The sequence below is a fragment of the Balaenoptera borealis genome (genome assembly GCF_965194805.1).
Source record: "Balaenoptera borealis genome assembly, chromosome: 12".
Classification (NCBI taxonomy): Eukaryota; Metazoa; Chordata; class Mammalia; order Artiodactyla; family Balaenopteridae; genus Balaenoptera; species Balaenoptera borealis.
This window is the reverse complement of record NC_138869.1, coordinates 98,495,214-98,517,825: the sequence shown is the minus strand read 5'-3', so window position 1 is coordinate 98,517,825 and position 22,612 is coordinate 98,495,214. Positions and strand designations below refer to the sequence as shown.

The window sequence follows — 22,612 nt, the reverse complement described above, 5'->3', positions numbered from 1 at the left end:
TACATCATCTAAAGTAAATGAGAAAACATAAGAAAAAGGCTTAATAGCATGTCTGGCACATAGTTAATATTCAATAAATTGTAGCTGCAATAAAATATGTCATATTTTAAAGCTGTATATACTATACGATGACATCTTGGGTGCATTACACAGTCGATGGTGCTATATATAATACATACTATATTTCATATAGTATGTAATCTAATCAAATGTTCAGAGGCTATATCTAGACTCTGGTCTAAGTCCCTGAATGGTCTCTTCTATGAAGACATCAGGCAATAGACCAGAGGTGCAACTTCCTACTCCCAACTTGCCAGGAACAACCTCCAAGGATTATCCAATAAGATAGAAAACAAAATAAAATGGAGGGAAAAAAAACTTTACAATTAAATAACTGTGGTCCGAGCCCATATTGAAAAGTTGCTGACCTTGAATTGGCATCTGTTCCTTCTCTCCCCTCCTTACATTCCCCCCTCCCAGAAAAAAACCAAACCAAACCAAACCAAAACAAAACAAAATCCCCAAAAGCCCCTAGTGCATGCCATGCTTACACCCTTACCTAGGGAAGGGAGGGCTGTACTGACAAGGGTGCTGTAGAGCGGTTCCTGGTAGAGCTAAGAAGCATGGTGAATGTGCCTTCTCTCACAAAGCTTCCTCCTAAAAATTTTTGTTTAAAGAAAAATACTACTCCTAGCATCATCCTCTCCATCCCCATCTCTGTAACTTCTACACACACACACACAAATGTAAGGGAGAAAAAAAAATCCTTTTCTCTACCCTTTAGGTTCTGTGATTAGGGGCCTGCAAATTAACTTGACAAAAGACAGATTAGCAAGGGAAAAGACAGATTTTGATTCACATACATACATGAGAGTTCACAGAAAACATGTGATTCAAAGGAGGTGGTTAGAATTTGGGGCTTATATGCCATTTTTATAGGGGAAGGAGAAGGGAAAAGGGCACTTATGAGAAAACAAATAACTTTTAGGAGAAATAAGCAGCCCCTTAGGAGAATAGGTGGGAGATATGATAGTTTTATGACAATGCCTGTCTGGGTGTGGTGCTGACCAGAAGGTCTCTGAGAAGAGGAGGTAAGAGTGGCTCCCAGGGAGGGAATATAACAATTCAGTTATCTGCAGAGGCTCTGTGTTTTGGCAGAGAAGGGATTTCAAATGCCTTTAGCTCAAAATAATTCTTATGCCAAAGTGGCATATTTGGGGTGACATGTACTCTTCAACGACACACACCGAAGTGGCCTAATATACTACTATTGGGACATATATAGGTAATGGTAACACTTAAGAGTTGGAAGACACCTTAGAAATCACCCCCTGCCTTGTTTTATAAATTAAGAGAAGGGAGGCTCCCAGAGGGAAAGAAACTGCCTCAGATTTCCTCATGTTCAAGGGGAGACAAGGATGAAACCCTTGGAGCCCGAAGATCCCCAGGGTCTGCTGTCCCTGAAGGCAACAGCTAAACACAGTTCTCATGTCAAAGAGAGACTAGAAAAAAAAAAGACATAGGAAGAAGGAGAAAGAGCTCTTGTTCATCAAGCTTCGTTGGTTTCTGCTCATTTCTGAAAGGGTGGAAAAACTAAGATGAAAGCAGTTCTCCTGTAGAGGGTGAGGGAGAAAAGGGGTGAGAAGAAAAAAAAAGAGATAATTTAAATTGATGGGCTTCCCTGGTGGCGCAGTGGTTGAGAATCTGCCTGCCAATGCAGGTGACACGGGTTCGAGCCCTGGTCTGGGAAGATCCCGCATGCCGCGGAGCAACTAAGCCCGTGAGCCACAACTACTGAGCCTGCACGTCTGGAGCCTGTGCTCCGCAACAAGAGAGGCGGCGATAGTGAGAGGCCCGCGCACCGCGATGAAGAGTGGCCCCCGCTCGCGGCAACTGGAGAAAGCCCTCGCACAGAAACAAAGACCCAACACAGCCAAAAATAAATATAAATAAATAAATAAATTTATTTTAAAAAATAAAATAAAATAAATTGACATGCTCTCTCGTGATTGCTTGCAAAAACAATCACTTTTTGATGATACAGCAGCATTATCGGGAGAAGTAATTTATAGACACCATTTCAAAGGCGGGGTGGGGCTGGGGAGTGGAAATCCTACAAAACCTAACAGCACAGAAATGCACGAGGCAGTATTGCTTAGGAGAAAAAAAAAATAAAACTGTAAACTTCTCTCTATGTTGAAAAGGTTTGACTGTAAATCCTGATTTTGACATTCATCCCAGATCCATTTTAGAGGCAGCCCACAGACTCAACAGGGCGAGAGAAAACACTAAATCATAATTACCTCATAAAGGCCAAGGCTGTTTCTCTGAATGCTTGAGAACTGCTGTAGCTTCTCAAAATATCATAAATCTATTATGTTCTCTCCTGTTTTACTTAACAGCCAATTAATGTTACTGTTTAAAAGAATTAAAGCCATGGCTTGGAAGAGGGCGTGTGTTGGGGGAAAACAGAGGTCTTTAAACTTTGACTAGCACCCAGATACTGTTTGCAAATGGGCCCTCATTACGGAACAACTCATTAAAAGACTTGGCCGCGGAGAAATCCTGCCACGATGCACGTCCACTGATATGATCTTGTTCTTATTAGCATACTGGAAAGGAAAACATTTTTCAACACAATCTTGAGTCGGTTTTAATATCCTACAGGGTGACATCGGACGTGATGGCAGGAGGCCTTGCTCCTCTCTTGCAAGTCCTCCTGCGAGAGAAGCTTTGGGCCACCCACACGGCCAGCGTAATTAGTGGGAGCGGTGGGATGGATCAGAACAAGGCAGACGCACAGCCCAAAAGGGTCCTGATGCCATCGGTAACTCTGGACCCCAACACAGTCCATGACTACGCCACACGTTTCTAGATAAAGACAATAAAATCCTTGTTTGTTCTCCGAAGTCTCACTAGGTCATTCCATCAGTTGTCACCCTAAATTCTCAGCAAATACTGAGACAGCTGGCTGCGGGCACTCCTGGGCACTGCACGAAAACCAGCATGAACAGATGCTGAGTCGGGAGCATTCAGATCCCAAACTTATCTCCCACTCTTTACCTTAGTTCCTTATCGGGAAAATGAAGATGCCAGTAACTGCCTACGACCTGTGTGTGGCAAAAATATTCTAAAATGACTTAGACTATTACTTTTGTCAAAATAGTCCTGAAGTGAAGCAAGGGAAAAGCGAGATGACACGGACACCCAGGAGATGGCCAAGAAGCAGGTGACCGTTTGGAACTGGGATGCAAGGAGAGAGTGCAGCTGGATTTAAGCAGAGTTGGAAGAGCATATGCTTAGGAGCCAGACTGCCTTGGCTTAGATCGCATCTCGGCCCCATATAGATGGCAGGAAGCAAGTTACTTAACTTCCCTGAGCCTCAATTTTCCCATCTGTAAAATGGAGATAAAGTGGAGTCTCACATGTGAGATAAGACTGAACAACTGAAGTAAAATATCACATATATCAAAATTTATTCTTGACAATGCTCCAAAATGCATCTATATGGTTTCTCTTCCAAAGTCATCTCCCAAATCATCTCTCACTGGGTCTCACACAGCTAAATTTTCCTCCAACAGTGGAACAGATAAAATCCTGGCCTCAGTTTATGAGCCATTTTGGAAGAAAACAACTGTATTGCAAATTTAGGCACTAAAATCAGTCTTGATGCTCCAAGATGCTAAACACCACTGGAGGCACCCTGGTAACAGAGAGAGTTTGAGGAAACACACATCTTCTGTGCACCCTGGTGCCTGAGTTCACGGAGTGAAAGTGGGAGCAAAATCACTTGCACCAATTATATTAAATGCAATCTCTTCCCACTCTCTTCCCACTCCACCACCACCTTCTTCTCTGGGAAGTATACACAGTTTAATTTCTCTAGGTTGAATAAGTCAAATGCATGCATCATATAACTCCACTGTAATTACAGACACACCTCACATGATTGTTGTGAAAGAAAACAAAACAAAAAAGGGAGAGGGTTAGTGCTTGTCAAGGGTACAGCATGAGACTTGGTATGTGTTCAGTCAATACTGAGTACTGCTTTCCTCCCTCACATTTGTAGAAGCCCCATTTATGACTATTTTCAAAGAGAATCAGACAAGTCACATTGCATGGAAACCCTACCCTCATCAGTATCTTTATCCTTGAATGACCTTGAAGGTGACTGCTATAGACTGAACGTTTGTGTCCCCCTAAAATTCATATGTTGAAATCCTAACCCCCCCCCCCCAGTGTGTTGGTATTAGGAGGTGGAATCTTTGGGAGATGATTAGGTTATGAGTGTGGAGCCCACATGAATGGGATTAATGCCCTTATAAAAGAGACCCCAGAGAGCAACCTCACCTCTTCCGTCATGTGAGGACACAGAGAAAAGACAGCTGTCTGTGAACTGGGAAGTGGGTTCTCATCAGACAGCAAATCTGCTGGCACCATGATCTTGGACTTCCCAATCTCCAGAACTGTGAGAAATAAACGTCTGTTGTTTATAAGCCCTTCAGTCATGGTAGTTTGTTACAGCAGTCTGAATGGGTTAAGACACTGACAAGAAGATAAAAAGGAGGGAGGAAAGGAAGGAAGAAGGGAGACAATGAAGAATATCTATGTCAGTGGGAAGAGTTTCAGTAATGATGATATTGAAGGCTGGTGTAGCTGGGGAGATGTTACAGCTTGATTCTATGTGTATTATCAGTTAATCTTTTTTCCAAAATTACATTTCTTACATATCTACCTCCCCAAGCAACCACCATTATCATTTGAATATATATTTCTTTCCATGCTGTATTCTGGGCATAGTTTTGTCACAGTTTCTCACCTTATATATATATAACTTCTATTAAGAATAAGGCCATGTCGGGACTTCCCTCGTGGCACAGTGGTTAAGAATCTGCCTGCCAGTGCAGGGGACACGGGTTCAAGCCCCAGTCCGGGAAGATCCCACATGCCGCGGAGCAACTAAGCCCGTGCACCACAACTACTGAGCCTGCACTCTAGAGCCCATGAGCCACAACTACTGAGCCCGTGTGCCACAACTACTGAAGCCCACGGGCCTAGAGCCCGTGCTCCGCAACAAGAGAAGCCACCGCAACGAGAAGCCCACGCACCGCAACAAAGAGTAGCCCGTGCTCGCCACAACTAGAGAAAGCCCACGTGCAGCAACGAAGACCCAACTCAGCCAAAAATAAATAAATAGATTTATTAAAAAAAAAAAAAAAGAAGAAGAAGGCCACGTCTAGATTGCTGTGATCAGAGTTAGAACTTTAAATTTGGGACTTCAAACAAAATTTTGCAAAGGAACTGCTGTTTTCCCTTTTCCCCTTTCTTTCCTTCTTCCTTCCTTCCTTCCTTTTCTTTCCTTCTTTCCTTTCTTTCTTTCACTTTTTAACCTCACTCTATTTCCTCCAGCTAATTATAGTTAATATTAGTGAATTACTTATTGATCATTTCTCTTGCTCTGGCCTTACACTAGGCCTTTGCGTGTGTAATTTTAAAAATCAAGGATTATTCAGAGCCTCTTCCCCTTTCCACCTGTACAAAAGGCTTCTGTGCTGTTTTCTAGTCCTTTGTTTGCAGAATCAGGTTGTAGGGCAGAACTGAAAGTAACCAAGATTGGCTGGAGTGATGTATGTCGGAAATGACAGTGTTTCTAGTGGAACAGAATTCAGTAAGGAGGTGAGAAGAGGAGTCAGGTGGAGTGGGGGCCCTGGGCTGAGCAGTAATGTGGACTTGAGATATTCGAGGAGTTTGGAAGAAGAGAGAAGAGATATGGAGTGGGAGTGGGTGACAATTACTGGGACAGCATGGGAGAGTAAGGTTCTAAGGACATTTGCAGCGTACTAGAGATGAAATCCCATTTGAAGGGAGTAAAGTTTCAATCAGCCTCTACATAAATTTTAGTCACCACCATTCTTCCTTATTTTAGTAGCTTACTTTAAAAAAACTCTTGTAACTATTATAATTGTTTCGTTCAAGCGGCATGATTTCCACGCCATCTTGATCTTTTCTCTCTCTTCCATTTCACATTAATGACCAGTGAAATAATTGCTCAGGTCAGTCCTTGAAATATCAGTTTTTAAAAATCCATAGAAAATTGCTGTAATTAACCAGACCCTCCAAATTGAGCAGTATACAAAATGACTCTCATGCCCTATCCATAGGCCAAAGTTGGAGAACATCTAGATGCTTTCCAAAGACTTCCCCAAGTAAATCGGTAAAAGCTGTCGTCTTCTTAGCCTGAGTGATAACTGGGGCACAGCTGCTCTCAACAGCAAACTCGTGACAGAAAATCAGTCAAAGTAGGCTGATTCAACAACTTACACTCAAAGGGGCCTGCACTGCCTCCTGGGTGTCTCATACTTCTAGAGGCGTGAAGACAGAGGCATGTCTACAGCCTCAAAGACTCATGTGAAATACGGAATCCTGGAAGGGACATGTGGGACCAGGGCCACAGTCAGAGAAATGGGGCTTGGCTGCAAATTAAACAGCCAGTCTGCGGAGACCTGAGTCACCACCAGACATTGCAAATTATTAATACCCACTCCCGCTAAATCCTTGCAATTTGCAAGAGAGCGCCTCACCATCTGAAGCTGAGTTTTCCAGCTTACAACTTTGCCCAGACTGAGAAAGGCAGGAACAACAAGAGAATTAGTCAGGGTCTGTCCTTGGAAGACAGAGTCTCAGCTGCTCCTTTCCTTCTTCCTGAAAGTGAAAGGGGCACTTGACACCAAATCATCCCAGAATCTCAGGGCATCAGGCAAGCTAGTGAGTTGGAGGTTTATTGTTGAGTTGGCTTGTTTGGTTGCTTTTATAATTAACAACTTGCAAATACACCTTTCTGAAATCTTGGATTTCACTTTCTAATGATGCTGATGACTTGGGGTTAATTGAACAAAAATCTTTCGTCAGTCACAAATAATCCTTTCATTCCATAGGATTCCAATACATCTTCTGGGTCCATTAAAATTGAAGTGAACAATCACTGTTTATTTCTGAATCTTTTTTTTTTTTTTCCATTACAAATATCTACCATCACTGGGCCCTGGGGCTGCAAGGTTAGATATAGATACAATAGAGCAACATGACCCCTGGAGTCTGAAAACAAGGGAACTTGAAAGATGCACAATCGGGACAGTCCATAGCGTCCTGTTCTCTGGAAGCGGGCACTGCCGAGGTACTAAGGGTTAGGCTAGCAATTCCTGTAAGTACCATCTCTGTCACTTTTCATGTGAGCATATGTTTTATGACAACCCCCTCTGGGAAGATGTGCCTGCATCCAGTTCCCAGCTGTTTAAATGTCCCATTCTACCAGCTTCAAATGCCTTCTCTGATAAGAAAGGGAAAATGGTGACACAGGGAGGGATGTGTGATAGTCATTTGTGTCCAGAACTTGATCATGTTTCAGAAGTTTATGACAGCATATTAAGAAATGAGGACATTAGATGCAACCTAAGTTTCTAAGAAAGTGTTTTGCCTTATTTCCAACGCTCATCTGTAGACTTCAGCCACGGCACCAGCAGGCAGCTGGGAATCTCTAATTGACAGCAGGAGGGGCAGGGCAGGGTACAAAGGGCACTCAGAGTTGGTTACGGAGGCAGCGTGCAGAGTGGGTGGGCACTCCAAGTAACCGTCTTAGTGTACAGATGGAAAGTGGTGCCTCAACTTCCTGCTTCCTACCCCTACACCTCCTGGATGAATTACCTCTAGTCTCCACCATATGGTGACACTTGATATTTTCTGAAATAATAAGAGACCATGAGTCATCCAGCTATCATTTCTTGCCTGGAATGATCACTAAACGTGCACTACCTCTGATCTTTATAGCTCTGCATGGCCTGGAGAACCTCAAAGCTACTCTACAGACTCTATACCACCTTGAAGCTCCCACGGTCTTTCTAAAGGTCCACTCTTACTCTGTCCTCCTTGTGGATGAGAAAAGGAGCACACTTCAGTTAAGAGATCCTTTATGCCCCAGGAAATGGTTAGCTTCTTTTGCCTTTTCTTCTCCAGAGTGAATAATTCTATTCTCTTTACATTTACTCATGAACTTCTTCGCCAACTTTCTTGCCATCTTTTTCGTCTCCTTCTGTGCTTAGAAAATTGGGCCATTGTTCTTCAAGGCCCTTTCTAAAACACAATGATCTCATTTTGTTATATATTTCTGATTAGTACAACATGTCTAAGTAGACTTTAATGCAACTTTAGAGTTGAATTGAAGATTGTATTAACTGTGGTCATTTGATACATAACTGTATTAATTTAATCTACATTTTTGCCCCCATAGCTAATATTTTTCTTGCTATAAAATCATAGCTAGAAAAATTAAAAGATCTAATAAGCCAGTTCTCAAACCTCTGACCACTAAAACTACGAATCACATGAAGTTCTGTAAAATATCCAGACTTCATTGTTTTAGTGTATATTCCTTCTTTCTCTGCAAGGTGTAATAGGAAAACAAAACAAAACAAAAACATTGGACTCGAGCCCTTAATCCAATACTTTTGTCTTCATGAACTCAGATGAGTCATTTAACCCCTCTGTGTCCCCATTTCCTCATTTATAAAATAAGAGTGTTGGATTATATCAATTGGGTTTTTCACAGCTCTTTGTTTTGCCACGAAAACCTTTCTTAAAAGAAATCTTTAGGTAGAAGCACAGTATATATAACAGAAAAAAGCAGAGCTCTCTGGATGAAGCAGGGATGGCGAGACCCCCAACCCCAAGACTCATCCACTTAAACCCTCCACCTAACTCTCACCCATTCCCACCTCATTTTAACGATGTATGGCTTCATATACAAGCACAGCTTGGGTACCTGTGAGCTTTACATTCATAGCACATGTCTTGATAGGAATACATGCAAGTGTGTGAGATTATGTGTGTTTCTGTTAGTGGATAGAAGAAATCCAAATTTCCCCCATGCACCTTCTGAGACTAGAAGTGAGATCAAAGGTCGCAAGCTCACTGGTCATGAGCCTGACACAGAATGGCAGCCCCATGCCCACTAGCCCCAAGGATTCCTGGTACCCGCCCTCCTGGGAGGGAGAGTAGATAGTCTCGTTTGTGCTCTAGGAGATGCAGCTGCCCTTCTGCTGCTAATCCTCTGGAAGAGCAGAGGCTTCTTCTGCCACTGGACACCAGAACACCTGCTGGTGGCCATCGCATCCACTGCTCCAGGCAAGGTTGTCTCTTGCTGGTTGGTGGTTCCACACCATCTATCACTGTTCTGAGGAGCAGGTGGGGCTCTGCGGCTTCTCCAGTGCCCACAGCGCCCCCAGGAGGCTGTAATACCGCTTGGCCCTCTCTCCTGGGCAGCAGCACCCCCAATGCCATGAGCACTTACCAGACCAATGCCTCGCGGCATGGCGGGAAGCATGCCTTCTTCAGTTTCGAAGCAGTGTCACTCAGGCCTCAAGATTTTAAGAATGTCAAGAAACACCTCTTTCAGTTTTTATTTACACCCTTTCCCCGTTGCCACCTCTTCACAGGACTCAAGCAGGCAGGTATCAAAGCAGGGGATGCACCTATGTGAGAGAGATCACATGATCCTCAGAACTGCCCTCCCCTAGAAGGGTGAAGACTTTTTTACTGAGTCAAAGTCATTATGCCTGGCTTATTTCTCCCTTAATGCTCTCCCTGGAGGCTTCTCAGCCCCTGTGCAGATAACCTTCAGTTCTCCAGATGTGTCCCAGAGTGTTGGGGCCCCAGCTGACCCATCCTGGGCTCTTCCTGAGACCCTTATGCACACACATGTGGATGAATCAGTGTGTGGTTACAGAATAAATCAAGAGCAGCTTGTCGGCAAGATAACCGACAGCTAGGGGATTGGGATCTTCCCCACAAGTTTTCATTTCAGGACGCATATGGAAACTCTAAGTGTGATAGGTAGAGATTAATCCTTTAGCTGGAATCAAACTGGGAGGCTTCAGAACAATCAGGCTATGCGTAAGAGGAAGGGGCTTCAGATCTGGGTAGGAAAATCTTACTTCTCCAGCAATGACACTGCTTTGGTTTTTGGTGACTGGTTTCAGAAATAACACAAATAAAGCCTATGAGTAAGAACTCTGTTTAGATAAGTATTTCCCAAAGAGTGCTGTGCACAACCGCCTGCATTATGAGATTCTCTGGAAGTAAACAAATGTATGAACAGGTTTGGAGACCTCCACATCCTGTGTCTTAGAGGGTGTACTTTGGCACACTCCAGATTAGAGAAAATGTTGAGTAGAGAAACTTTTAATATACTGACAATGGAAATCTTTTTTTAAAAAAATCTAACACATTAATATCCTTAGAAGTAGTGTTTTATGGAGTGCATTTTGAGAAAGTTAGCTTAGAACAGGGGTCAGAAAACTTTTTCTATAAAAAATCAAATAGTAAAACCTTTCAGCTTTGTGGCCATACGCTCTGTGGCAATGACTCTGCTGTAGCACGAACGCAGCCGTAGACAGCACATAAACCAGCCAGCGTGGCCGTGTTCCAAGAAAACTTTGGTTATGGACACTGAAATTTAAATTTCATGTCATTTTCATGTGTCACAAAATATTATTTTTCTTTTGGCTTTTTCCAACCACTTAAAAAAGGAAAAAAAAAAATTCTTAGCTTGAGAGGGCTGTACAAAAACAAGTGGTGAGCTGAATTTGACCTCCAGGTTGTAGTTTCCTGACCCAGGGCCTGGAAGCAGCATCAGCTAGGAAAGGAACTGAACATCTGTGCAGATACCAGACCCAGAGTCCACGGAGAAGAAACCCTGGCTATTTACCCGCCCCGTTCAATCTCCAGTGCTCAGTTTGCCGCCTAGGACTTTGCCGAACCATACGGTACAGGCTCGTAAATGTTTTTTGAATGAAGGGATAACCATCGATTCAATTTATCTGTTAGTAGCATGGGCAGAAGTTAGTTTGTACTGGTCCTGATTGCTGGATGTCATCATAAGTGGCAAACAGGAACCCATGACTCTGAGGCATTCAATGCCAGCAAGAATTTCACACTTTGTTGAATAGCCTTTGATGGTAGGTACAGACTGTTGCAGCCGCCTGGGGCATCAGCAGGCTGACTGACAAAAGTAAAAATAAATGCATCATAAAAGTTGCCTTGTCTTTGCAAGATAGGAATTGAGAGTCAGTGGCAACATCTGGGTCAGAACATATATCTGTTTCTAGATACTTCTTTTACTTACAGCTGACTTTTTACTTGCTTCCTGGAAAGGCTCTGTTTTGGTGTCCCCATGACATCCATTTGTCTCCATCAGTCTCCCCAGAGCTCACTGCCACAAGCCTGCTTTCTGGGCTTACTCTCAAGTCAGCCTCTTTCTGGGACTGTCTTGTCCTTTGGAAGTTTCCACTGGTAACGTGGAGCCACTGGATGACAAACCTTCTGCCTGGCTGCAGACGCACCTCCTCATTGACGCCCTCCCTGATACTCCAGGTCTGTGCAGTACTCCTCCCTCTGAACATACGGATTCCTCCCTCCCTCCCTCCCTTCCTTCCTCCATTCTTTCAAAACATGCTTACTGAACAAATGCTTACCCACACACTGCTATGGCCTGGGGGAAAGAAAAACCACCTCCTTTCAAAGCGTTCACAATTTAACGGAAGAGCCGGAGATAACAGACCATGAGAACAACTTCCCTAAGCCCGAGAACCTCTCCACCAGCTCTTGACAGCACGCAGCCTGGTATTTTCAGTTCCCTTTTCTGGGGCTGATGCTAGAAGCTCCAGCTGGTTATGGATTCTTGACGGCAGACACCACGCCCTTTGTCTTTCTCACCTCTGAAGTGCCTACGCAGTGACCGCTTACAGAGTAGACTCTCATCACGTGTCTGCAGACTTTATTTTAAGGTTCCGACACGGGATGCTTGGTTTCCTCATGACCGAGATTCACCCAGACGTGTGTGCGATTGGCGACCAGTGGACCCGATGGTAGAGGGGAGGGGCGGGACGCTGCGGTGGGACGGGCACCTGTTCTGGGTGGTGCAGGAAAGGCAGCAGGCCTGCAGCAAACAGGAGGGCACAGGAAGGGGTTAGCCCGCTCCCCCCCCCAGGACCCAGGACAGTGTGTTTGGTGGACCCTTGGCTACTGCGGACCTCGAAGAACTCACTTTCTAGGTCTAACCCCCATTCCAGGAGGAGGGTCCCCCCAGACCAGATGCTATTGAAGGGGAGGTGGGGACACTTCCATTTCTATAGGAATTTTCAAAACAACAGGGTAGCTTCTGCAAAATGGACGAGCCACGCAGTAGGGCCGGACGTCAGACAGCAGCGGCCCTGCTCAGCTCCCGCTCTCAACCCCACCAGCCATACCACGGCCCGGCCACATAGTCAACGTAGCTACAGCTGGGACCCCTGCCTCAGTTTCACAAGGAGAGGTGGGGTTCTGATGGTAAGGCTTTGGAATGAAGCCTCCATTGGTTTAGAATCTTTTTCTCTGTTGTCTGGGACAAATGATTTTATCCTTCTGAGCTTTAATGTTTGCATCTACAAAATGGGGACACCAGTACGTTTTGCTATTGTGAGGACTGCAGGAGAGAATGTAAAGAGCCAGGCACCAATAAGCACATCACAAATGGTAGCTGGTATTATTACCTTCCTCCCACAGGGACTGTCTGCAGGGCCACGCTCACTCCTGGCCACTGCCGTCCGTGGGCCTGGGAAGTCCCGTGTTCTGCAGAGTGAATCAGCTTGATTTGCAATGGTGACCCCGCTGGGCGTTCAGGTTTAACTTTCCGTACATCTATCTACGAAGCACCTTACCATTCCTCCATCTGTTTCTCATCTCCATATATTGTGGTTCCAGATTACAGATGTCTCCTGCCCTTAACGAATACGGGGCTCGTGTTTCTGTTTCTTGTTCTCTGTGCTGTTTCGGAGCAATTCTTGAAAAAAAGAAGGAGGGCGGAAACATCTTTGCTCTGTCATCTAAAACCCTGGTTATCTTTTCAGATACATCGAAAAGCACAACACGTAACAGAATATCTTAGAAATCAAAAGTAGAAGCAGATCTTTCCCTCCCACCTCCTCCTTCCCTACTCCCTCAAATGTAATAAAGACACAATAGCTCGCTTATTCCGTCTCCCCGCCTGTGCCGCCATCAGCACATTCCTCATGCATGTCCCACAGGCCCCGCTCACAGATGAAGCAGTCAAGGCTGGAGCCTGACTGACTTGTAGGGAGGGGGGATGTAATCGGAGGGAGGAGAACATTACAACAACCCAGCTGCTCTTCCGAGGTTGATTTCCATTTTGGAAAATAGCAGAAGCAATTACCGTGGCTCATTAGAAGGCCTAACACACTGGCTGCGAAACTATATTTGGAAAACCGTATTCACTTAGCTCCAGAGTGGTGAGAGGGTGTGAGAGGGTGGCAGGAAGTGGAAAAGACAGACCAGGGCCGGCCACTGTGGAGACTCGAATCTGCAAACAGGTGGTTTGATTGAATTCTGCGAGGAACGAGGCACTGATGGAGCCGGGACACAGGGCCCACCTGGACCTGCGTCTCAATGCTCTGAACCTTGGGAAGCTCCAGCCCTTTAGAAAATTGAGGTTGTTCATGGAGAGGCCCTTCTGCCGAGTGGGAAGTGGGGTGAGATAGAGTCTCTTTCGTGTGTCCCTCTGAGAAAGCCCAGCTACCACCTCGGATGTCCAGGGAGCAGCGGTGGGCTTCTGTGGCCTCCCTTGAATTTGCCGTTCAATTACATCAGGGCCCGTGGGCCTTTGGAACAAGTTTTCATTCTTATCTATCTGCTGCTTTCTGACTAGGAAGTGTCGACAACACAGGCTGTTAGCTCCTGTCTTGTATTTGCTCATAACTAAAAGGAAGGTTCTGGGATGGGAAGGACATACTTTGGGCAAGAAAGGCATGGTTCAGGAAGTTTGTGGGGTAGGACTACCCCAGACAGAACTTGAAAAAAATCACCTCTGCTCTCAACTGTTGGATGAGGGCATCTGGAGCCCTTCATCCCAGTAATACTTCTTATATAAGTTATGTGATGGAGCTATTTAATTTGTACTTAAATAATCCTCAATGTTAGTATGGTTCTTTATATTTTACAAGGTACTTTCTTTATATTTTACCAGGGCTGTCAAGAGCTGCTTCCTACTAAAAAAATAGGGGGAAGTCCCCGCCAGCAAGCATAGGGGGGGGAAATGGTCTCCATATAGCGTTTGTATTGATAGGCAACAGACAGGATCCAGGCACCTTGGGAGATTCCACAGTCTAGGTAATTTGTATTAGCTTCCCCTGCCCTGTTGATGACCCCTGGCTTTCTCATAAAATATCTCATTTAAAACCCAGGTACATATTATTGTTTCTATTTTACAGAGGAATAAAATGAAGTTCAAGAAGTTTTTACAACTTGCCCAGGGCCACCCATCTACATAACAACATGGCTGAGACGTCAACTCAAGTTACTCTTATGTCGGTTCCTCTTGACCATAGTGCCTTACTCAGAAATGTACCTCCCTTAATGGAAATCCTGAGTGACAACTGAATCATCTAAGATTTATTTATCTCAAGTCTGGGGAACTTGCCCCAAGGTGGCAGGTTTACTGTCTTTCTGGTCTACCAGCCTTATTTAGCATATGGCTTCTGTCCTTATGCTCATAAGATGTCTGCTGTTCCTCAAGGAATCATATCCTCTTTCTAGGAAGAAGAAAGAAGTTTTCTAGAGCCAACGTAACAAAGTACCACAAACTGGGTGGCTTAAAACAATAGACATTTATTCTCTCACAGTTCTGGAGGCTGGAAGTCCAAAATTAAGGTGTGGGCAGGGCCATCCGCCCCCTGAAGGCTCTAGGGAAGAATCCTTCCTTGCTTCTTCCAGCTTCTGCGGTTGCCAGCAATCCTTGGTTTTCCTTGGCTTGTAGATACATCACTCCAAGCTCTGCCTCCATCTTCAAATGGCCTTCTCCCCTGTGTATCTGCAACTGTGTGTCCAAATTTCCATCTTCTTATAAGGACATCAGTCATATTAGACTTAGGACCTATCCTAAATCAGTAAGCCCTCATCTTAACTTGATTACATCTGCAAAGACCCATTTTCCAAATAAGGTTGTAGTTATGGTAGACATGGATTATTTGGGGACACCATTCAACCCAGTACAAAAGGGTAGAGGCAATGCCAGCAGATTTCTCCTGTGTCATATGGTCACCTTAGCTGCAAGGGAGCTTGGAAAATCAAGCAGAGGCAGGCAAGGGAGGAGGAAATTGGAAGGGAAGTTAGGTAAGTCTGATACACACAGCTATTGTTTAACCAGCTTCTTTGTTTCAGATGAAAGGGAACTAGCATCTTTTGAGATCATACAGTAGTCTTAGGTTCTTTATATACATTACCCTATTTAATATTGTAGCTCCTTTCCATGTGTCTCTCTTATTGGGTTGTCAGCTCAGTGAAGGCAGGGCAGTATCTTCTATTTCTTTTACACACGATACAAATTGGAGCTCAGTACACATTATATTGACTAAATTATTGCCGAGTCTTCCTCACTTTTTGCTAGCCCATTCTTTCCCAAGGGCCTCCTGATGTCAGCCATGGAAATTGGTCCATGCTTGATGTTGTTTTCCTTCTCCTCCTCCTTCTTTACCTCTGTTTGTTGTCATTGTTGTTATAAAGGAAATAAGCAGCAGTTATATTTCATAAGTAATTCAGTGGGCTGCCCTCATGTGACCCAGAAGAATAAATTCCTTTCCAGGTATCCCCACCTTGGAAGGACTGTGAATGAGAAAGACTATGGAATAAAGGATTATTATTTTAAGAAGCTAAATTCTAATTCTGAAATGGAATCTAGAGTTATGGGCTCTGTTCTCTATAATCACAACTGTTCTGTTTCCAGTTTTCAAAACTGCTCTAACTTGTCTTCTTGATCAATCCTTATAAGTGTTTCTGAAGGAAAAGGAGAAGGATATTAGAATCAAGATCCAATATCTAAGAATCATACCTAGGAAGATAAATATATAGGTAGACAGGAGGAAAGATGGACAGATAAATGGAAAGGTAGACAGGGTATGTGAAAGGATACTAGGGACTTCGGAGTGTGTGCCATGCTCACTCCCTGCCCTTTGTACCAGGAATTCCACCTCCCTGGGCATAGTTGACTGGACTAAAGATGAGCCCCTGGCCCAAAGGCAATCATCAATGGCACTGGCTGTGGTCCAGAGGGGCACAACAGGATTACCTGGAGAGACTTTTCAAAATATCAGATGTCCAGTTCAATATCAGATGGAGATTTTAATTTATTACATATCAGCGGGTCCCCTGGAAGTGTATTTTGAAAAAGCTGTACAGTTGCTTCTGATGTGCTCCCCTGGTAAGGAACCTCTGAGTGCTGGTTTCAAGGCAGTTTTTCCCCAAAGGGTTTCCTTATACTGTGTAGTGATTAGGCAAATCATTCAAACCCTTTCTGGAGGAGTTTGACTTCAGAACTCACAGAGAGTTGATGATGCTGGAGAGTCCAGACCAGCGGAACCGGGGAGCCAGTGCAGCTGTTTCACCGACATGGCAGAGCCCTGGAGCGGAGAGGGAGGGCTGCCTGATCTGAGCAGAAGTGAGCAGACAGATGCTGTGTCCTCAGAGGGGCTCTCGGGTTATAAAGCTCCAAATGGATCCTAAATAGTGAGATCCACGCTCCATTTCCCAGTGGAGTTTCCAGGAGAGTTTCCTGAGCCCTCGCTTGCTTGTGTGGCCCTTATAAACACCCACTCACTGAGGTAACCCAAGTAGATCTCTACTGTTTGCAAACTGAAAGAACTCAACATAGAAAAATATCTGTATAGATTCACTGAATACTCCTCAAGCATTTATTTTATAATGAGAATACAAATAAGATAAAGAACATACATATTCTTCACTAAAGAAGAAGTGGTGAATAAGACAGTGTCCCTATTTGCATGGAGCTTGCATCCTAGTTGGTTAATTAAACAACTGCGAAGAAATCAGTAAGATAGTTTCAGGTGATAGGAAGTGTTGTGTTGGAGAATGATGGGGGAGGGCCACACTTTGGATTGGCTGGTCAGGGCAGACGTCAATAATTCTTGGCAGCCCTTCATTCTTTTCATCACTTGGGGCCAGGTTCTTTCCTAGCTGAAGGGGTAGCAGGACTGCAGCAAAGGGTGGAAGGCCAGGCAAGTTTTGCAAATTACAAGGGATTCCTTGAGACAGAAGCATCCGTTGTTACCGTCTGACAAATATCTATCTTCCCCAGAGACTGGCGGGGAGAGGAGTGAAAGAAGAGGGAGGGGGCATGGAGGAAGGGAAGGTGATCCTCTCCAAATCGATTAGGAATGAATGTAAGACTTGCTCCCAAATTAAAATAACCATCTACTAAAGGCAGGTTTCCTTAGAGTCACCCTTAGATGCTCATGATCTTCAGCTGTTTAAAACTCCTTTCCCCTTCTCCCTCTCTGTCTGCCTGGGTCTCTCTCCTCCCTCTACCTCACCTCCTCCCCCTGTTCCTCCTCCTTTCTTTCCTCTCTCCCTCACACCATGTTACCATTATTGTCAGTAGAACGAGCCGCATGCATGCCAAATCAGGTCATTCACAAATATAGAACAAACGTCTGTCACTACAGATTTACCACGATGACTAAAGCATGGCCCTTCTGTCTGTGAAAAGTGTGCCCATTAGTTACGTGGTGTCATAGCCTGCATAGCCTTTTAACCCTCTACCTTAGCTTCACGGAGGTGAGCATTCCTCCAATACACATCCGTTTGAGTGTCTTTGAATGATTTATTGTGGTGGCTTGTCTAAAGAGAAGACAAAGTCAGCCTTTGCATTTAACCCTCCCCCCCAGCACACATGCAAAGCCATTTTCTGGAGTTGAGGGCTTAACTGTAAATATTTGTTCTGGCTGAAACCTGCTAGAGAATATTTACCTAAAATGAGATAACAACACTCCATTAAAGAAAATGAGCATGAACTGACACAACTTTTCAAGAAAAATTGCTAACTAAACATTAAACTCAATTTACATTATTTAGAATTCTCTTTTAGTTTTATTTTTTATTATTTCTTTTAAAGAACAGAACAGGTATATTTCTATTGGTCTACCTGATACAGAGGATAGTGTGGTACGGATAGATAGTGTGAATGACAAATTATACAAATATATTTTATTTGAAATAAACAAAAATGCTTACACAGCTCAACGGGTCACTTGGAAATAAACTCTTGTTTGACTGTATTACCGAGCAAAAACAAAGCTGAAACACAAACTCTTCTTTTGACATGTATTTGGAGGAAGACACTACTTGGTTTTTAAAAAACTGACCTTCCCTTAAGGCCTGGTCATCGAAGTGTAAACAATGTAAATGAATCCTCCATTACCAACTGTCATATCATATCTATGTTACCTGTGCATTCTGAGATCACACCTGTACCTGCCAATAAACCTGGGAAGGGTTGCTATATCACAGTTAACATTTGAGTTGGCAGGCAGGAGTGAGGAAGAGTAATTTGGAAAAAGTTTTACAACCTATTTAGAACAAATCACTAGTATTCCCTTAAATAACAGGTTGTAATAGAAAGATACTGTCTGAATGTTGTCCTTTTCACTTCGGTTCATTTTTAGTTTTTGTTTGTGATTAACATAGTTGTTTGATTCATTCGCTTATGGTACAATCCTGCCACAAAGTATTAAAGCACAGGATAACTATTATTCCTTCAACATCTGCATTTTTTCAAGTTTTATACTCTATCTCTAGTATGTCAGCAGTTTTTGAATATTAAAAAAATAATAATAAATGGGTAAAACTCTTCTAAAAATGCACATGTCTATAACTATAATGGTACTAGATGGGAAGGAGACAATGAGGGAAGGGAAAAAAGCAAACACATTCATTTGTAGGGAATGTGGTTCAAGTCTTTGGATTTAAAAACAACTTCCCCAGAGAAGCTGGCTACACTGGAATTTCCAGAAAACTTCCTTTGCCTCCAAAAAGGACCTGAAAAGCCCCAATCCAAACGTTTGAGACTATAGTTATGAGATGTTATAAATGATGATCAAAGCAATCGGAGGGAGAAGAATGAATGTGTCTTCCATTCAGCTATAGTTTGTAGCATAGCCTCTTTAGCTGTTGGTTGATCAGTAAAAACCAGTGAAGTACCAGAAGTGCTTTGAAGGATGGGGTAGAAAAGTACTGAACATATTACCTGTTTATGTCAGTAACAGGGCTTCATGGCTAGGAAAATTTTCTAAATAGTAAAATGACTCCAGGATAGATATCTCTCTCCATCATTAAATGTGGCAGAATTAAAAAAAAAAAAAAAAAAAAAGATTTACAAGTAGATATAGTGAAAACAGAAAATTACAAGGCAGAAAACACAAAAGAATCAAGACAATGCTATAAGTTCAACAGTATTCCATGAGGCTAGAAAACCTGTTAACTTTGAAAGCCCTAGAAAAATATCACTCTTGTTTATAAATCACTTATTTATCATATGACCACACATTGAATCCTTTCTTTCCATGTACTGAAGAATCCTACATTCAGCCTTTAAGCATTCTGCATTTCTTTGCCAGTCTTGTAGCTGAGTATCTTGTTCCAGTCGATTTTGGTGCAGGTAACTGGAAGTTGCTGGCACAAGGCCTTGAACGTGGTGTCTGACATTGTTTGATAGTTTTCACTAATTGCTGTCTGATACTCATTTTCTGCATGCTCTATGATTTTAATAAACTCCTTGGCAGTTTGGACTTCATTCAAAACAGTTACTGAATCCTGTACATCTTTATGACTAACCAACTGAACATTGCCATCTTCATGACAGTGAGCCTGAATCTTAAGTACTCCAACCACTTGGGCTGTAGAGGGTGTGATGGTGAACTTCCATTCTGATCTCCAACGACCATTCCAGAAGTTTTTAGGCTGAAACTGGTGGCTTTCAATACATATGGCATACATGGATGCCATTTCTTCAATAACAGTCTGTTGCCCATCTATAGTTTTAGCATGAACAGTACAGAAGCTGTTGGAATAATGATCTTTCACACAGGCCCTTAAAGCACTGTTACAGGATTCTCTCCAAGACTTCAGACCTCCATCTACTTCCTCTGGCTGAGGGTCACTTGCTTCTTTCCGTAAGTGATCAAACTTAAAGGAAATTTTGTTTCTTGGGTCTAAAAATCTGCTATTACCCAGGTCACCGTGTTCTGTAATTAAGACCTGATCTTCATATCCTTCTATCTTCACAGGCATGAATTGACCCATGTTATACTGGGCAAGTACATGTGCTGCCCCTTCCCTGAGGAGATCGTCATTATTAAGTAGTAGCCGGACATCGTTGAACACTTCATTAAATTCCCCTGGGGGTGTGTGAGTGATGAATTTAGCAGCTATGCGTACCTTCTCCTCATCCGACACCCAATCCTCGAAGTTGGCCATCTTGGGCTGCTCTCTAGATGTTTTAAATTCATCATGTACTTTTACCTTGTAAAAACCAGATCAATTCTCCTTTCAATCTGATATTAAAATATATCTGATGATAACTAAGAGAAAGAAAAAGTGAGAAGAAAATAATAGTGATTTCTAAAGGAGGATAAAATGAATTTTTGAAATACCTATTTATCTTTAAAATAGTCTTGTTTTCAAATGGTTTAGTCCATGTTAAAGTACAAGTCCATCATGAGTTTTATAGATAACTAAAGCAAAACCCAAAGATACATATGTATGAAGGAGAAAATTGGTAATGAAGAATATAATTCAATACTGAACACAAAAATTCCAAAAAGCTAGAGTCTTTTTCTGTTTTAATTTCTGCAGAACAGTCCATGGAAATTTTAAAAGACCTCTAAAACCTAATAAGAAGAACATAAATAAAAGCACAAACTACTATCCATACAACTTGTTTCCATTTTGATCGTTAGGCTGGGTCTATTTTCATTGAGAATTTTTATTTTTTAAAAATGTAAAGGCAGCAGAAACCACAAATGTTAAAATGAGAAAATCAGATCTGTTCTCACTGCCCCCAAATAACTATATTACCCTATTGACCCCAGTTGTAAATGCCTTTCCAGTTAAGTATTACACCATCATTACTGTTATCACCATTGTTATTATTTTGTTCATTTCTTTGCTCATTAGTTTTCTGGTTCAACCATCATACATGGCTGTAATAGAAATTCATTACCATGTGATGGCTGTTGGGCTGCCTATGGGAAATGACTTGATAGTCTTGCAAACACTGAATCATGCAGGAAATTAACACTCATTTTCATGCATGTTTGCTTGCATGTTGATGACCTGGAAACACATGCTTACACTCCATATTTTTCCTTGTTGCTCTTGATTTGTTTTTTCTCTGGTAGGAACAGAACAATATGGGCTTCCTCCAGGGGACAAAACAGCAGCTAACTACCGCAGCACGCAAGGGCGAGAAGAGCAGATAGGTGCAAACTACCCTGAGAGGAGGCCAGCAGAGCGCACACAGAGGGGAAGTGCAGCCACCTGGCGTCACACCTGGGCACTGCCAACCATCGTGGCAACTGGGCTGCCTGGAGAAGGGGGAGGCCAGGAGGAGAGTAGAATCCGACAGTGGATCCTAGAACACTCCCTTGAGGGTGTTATAGGGAGCTTTTGCTCCTGGGGCCACGGAGTTTAGAAGCTCAGTTCCCGTCTCGCCCTTCCCACACCGAAGAAGGGGAATGAACATACACGGATGCCATTTCTTCATTTCATCAAATACCTCCTTGCCTGTTACAGTATTTTCTCCTTCAGTGGGCAAGAAGACCAACTAAAATCGTCCTTTATTCACTAAACATTGTCTTTCCTGGCCTCTAGAGTGAGGCCATGACAACTACTTTGTACTATGAGTGGGCTTTTGGCAAGCTATCAACACTTCCTCAGCAGTGCTGTCCCATAGAACTTTCTGCAGTGGTGGAAATGTTCCACATCTATGCTGTCCCATCTAACAGCTACTAGTTACACGTGGTTACTGAACACCTGAAATGGGCTAAATAATTCATTTAAAATTAAATGTAAATTCAATTCAATTTATATTTTCCATAATAAAAATTGTCGTTGTTGTTTAATGACCCTGAGTACTCAGAAATGTGTCTTAAAAGTCCATCAACTCTTGCTTCTCTAATTCTGGTTGAATCACGTGTGGCTAGAGGCCACCTAGGGACAGCACGGATCTGAAGAGCAGCTCTCGGAGGTGGCGTCAGAACTTTCTGGCTATTCCTGTGTCAATTCAGGAATGTGCACATAATGCCTCAACTGATCTGTAAAAGACCTTGCTGCCTCATTCTTCTTGTTATAAACCAGGATTTACGCCAATGCTATCACACCCAAGTATACGATTACTGTCTATAATCTGATAACACTCAAATCGACTTTCAACCCCCGAGCTGACTTCTTTGGCTCATGTAACACTTTATCTACCTTGACAGTGGGCCAAAACCTCACCCCAGACATATAGAATCAGAATCTCTGAAGGGTTAGCTTAACTTAGAAATTTACAATTTTAATAAGTTTCTCAGGAGATTGTTGTGCGAACAGTCCAATGTTGATTATGACCAGCTCTGCATTACATTTCAGACTAGATGTATCACCAGCGATTCAGATGGCGTACGAAAAAGATCAAACTCTTCATCTCCTTCTCCTGACTTCTGCCCTTTGTAATCTG

General features: G+C 43.1%; 1 long non-coding RNA gene and 1 pseudogene across 8 annotated transcripts in view; one reads left to right on the top strand and one right to left on the bottom strand.

Moving 5' to 3' along the window:
- The window catches only part of LOC309607184, a 218,092-nt gene that overhangs the window by 149,916 nt on the left and 45,564 nt on the right, over nucleotides 1–22,612 (top strand). The window lies entirely within an intron of this gene.
- LOC309607176 (F-actin-capping protein subunit alpha-1 pseudogene) overlaps nucleotides 10,765–22,612 on the bottom strand; it is a 72,926-nt pseudogene continuing 61,078 nt past the window's right edge. For 4 of the 6 annotated variants that reach the window (XR_014249692.1, XR_014249694.1, XR_014249695.1 and 1 more), the window contains 2 exons: nucleotides 12,582–12,871; nucleotides 10,765–11,989 (listed from right to left, as the gene is read on the bottom strand). The product of XR_014249692.1 is annotated as an F-actin-capping protein subunit alpha-1 pseudogene (transcript). Of the gene's footprint in view, nucleotides 11,990–12,581; nucleotides 21,268–22,612 lie in introns of those variants that run through there. The other 2 variants (XR_014249697.1, XR_014249698.1) reach the window with 2 other exon arrangements.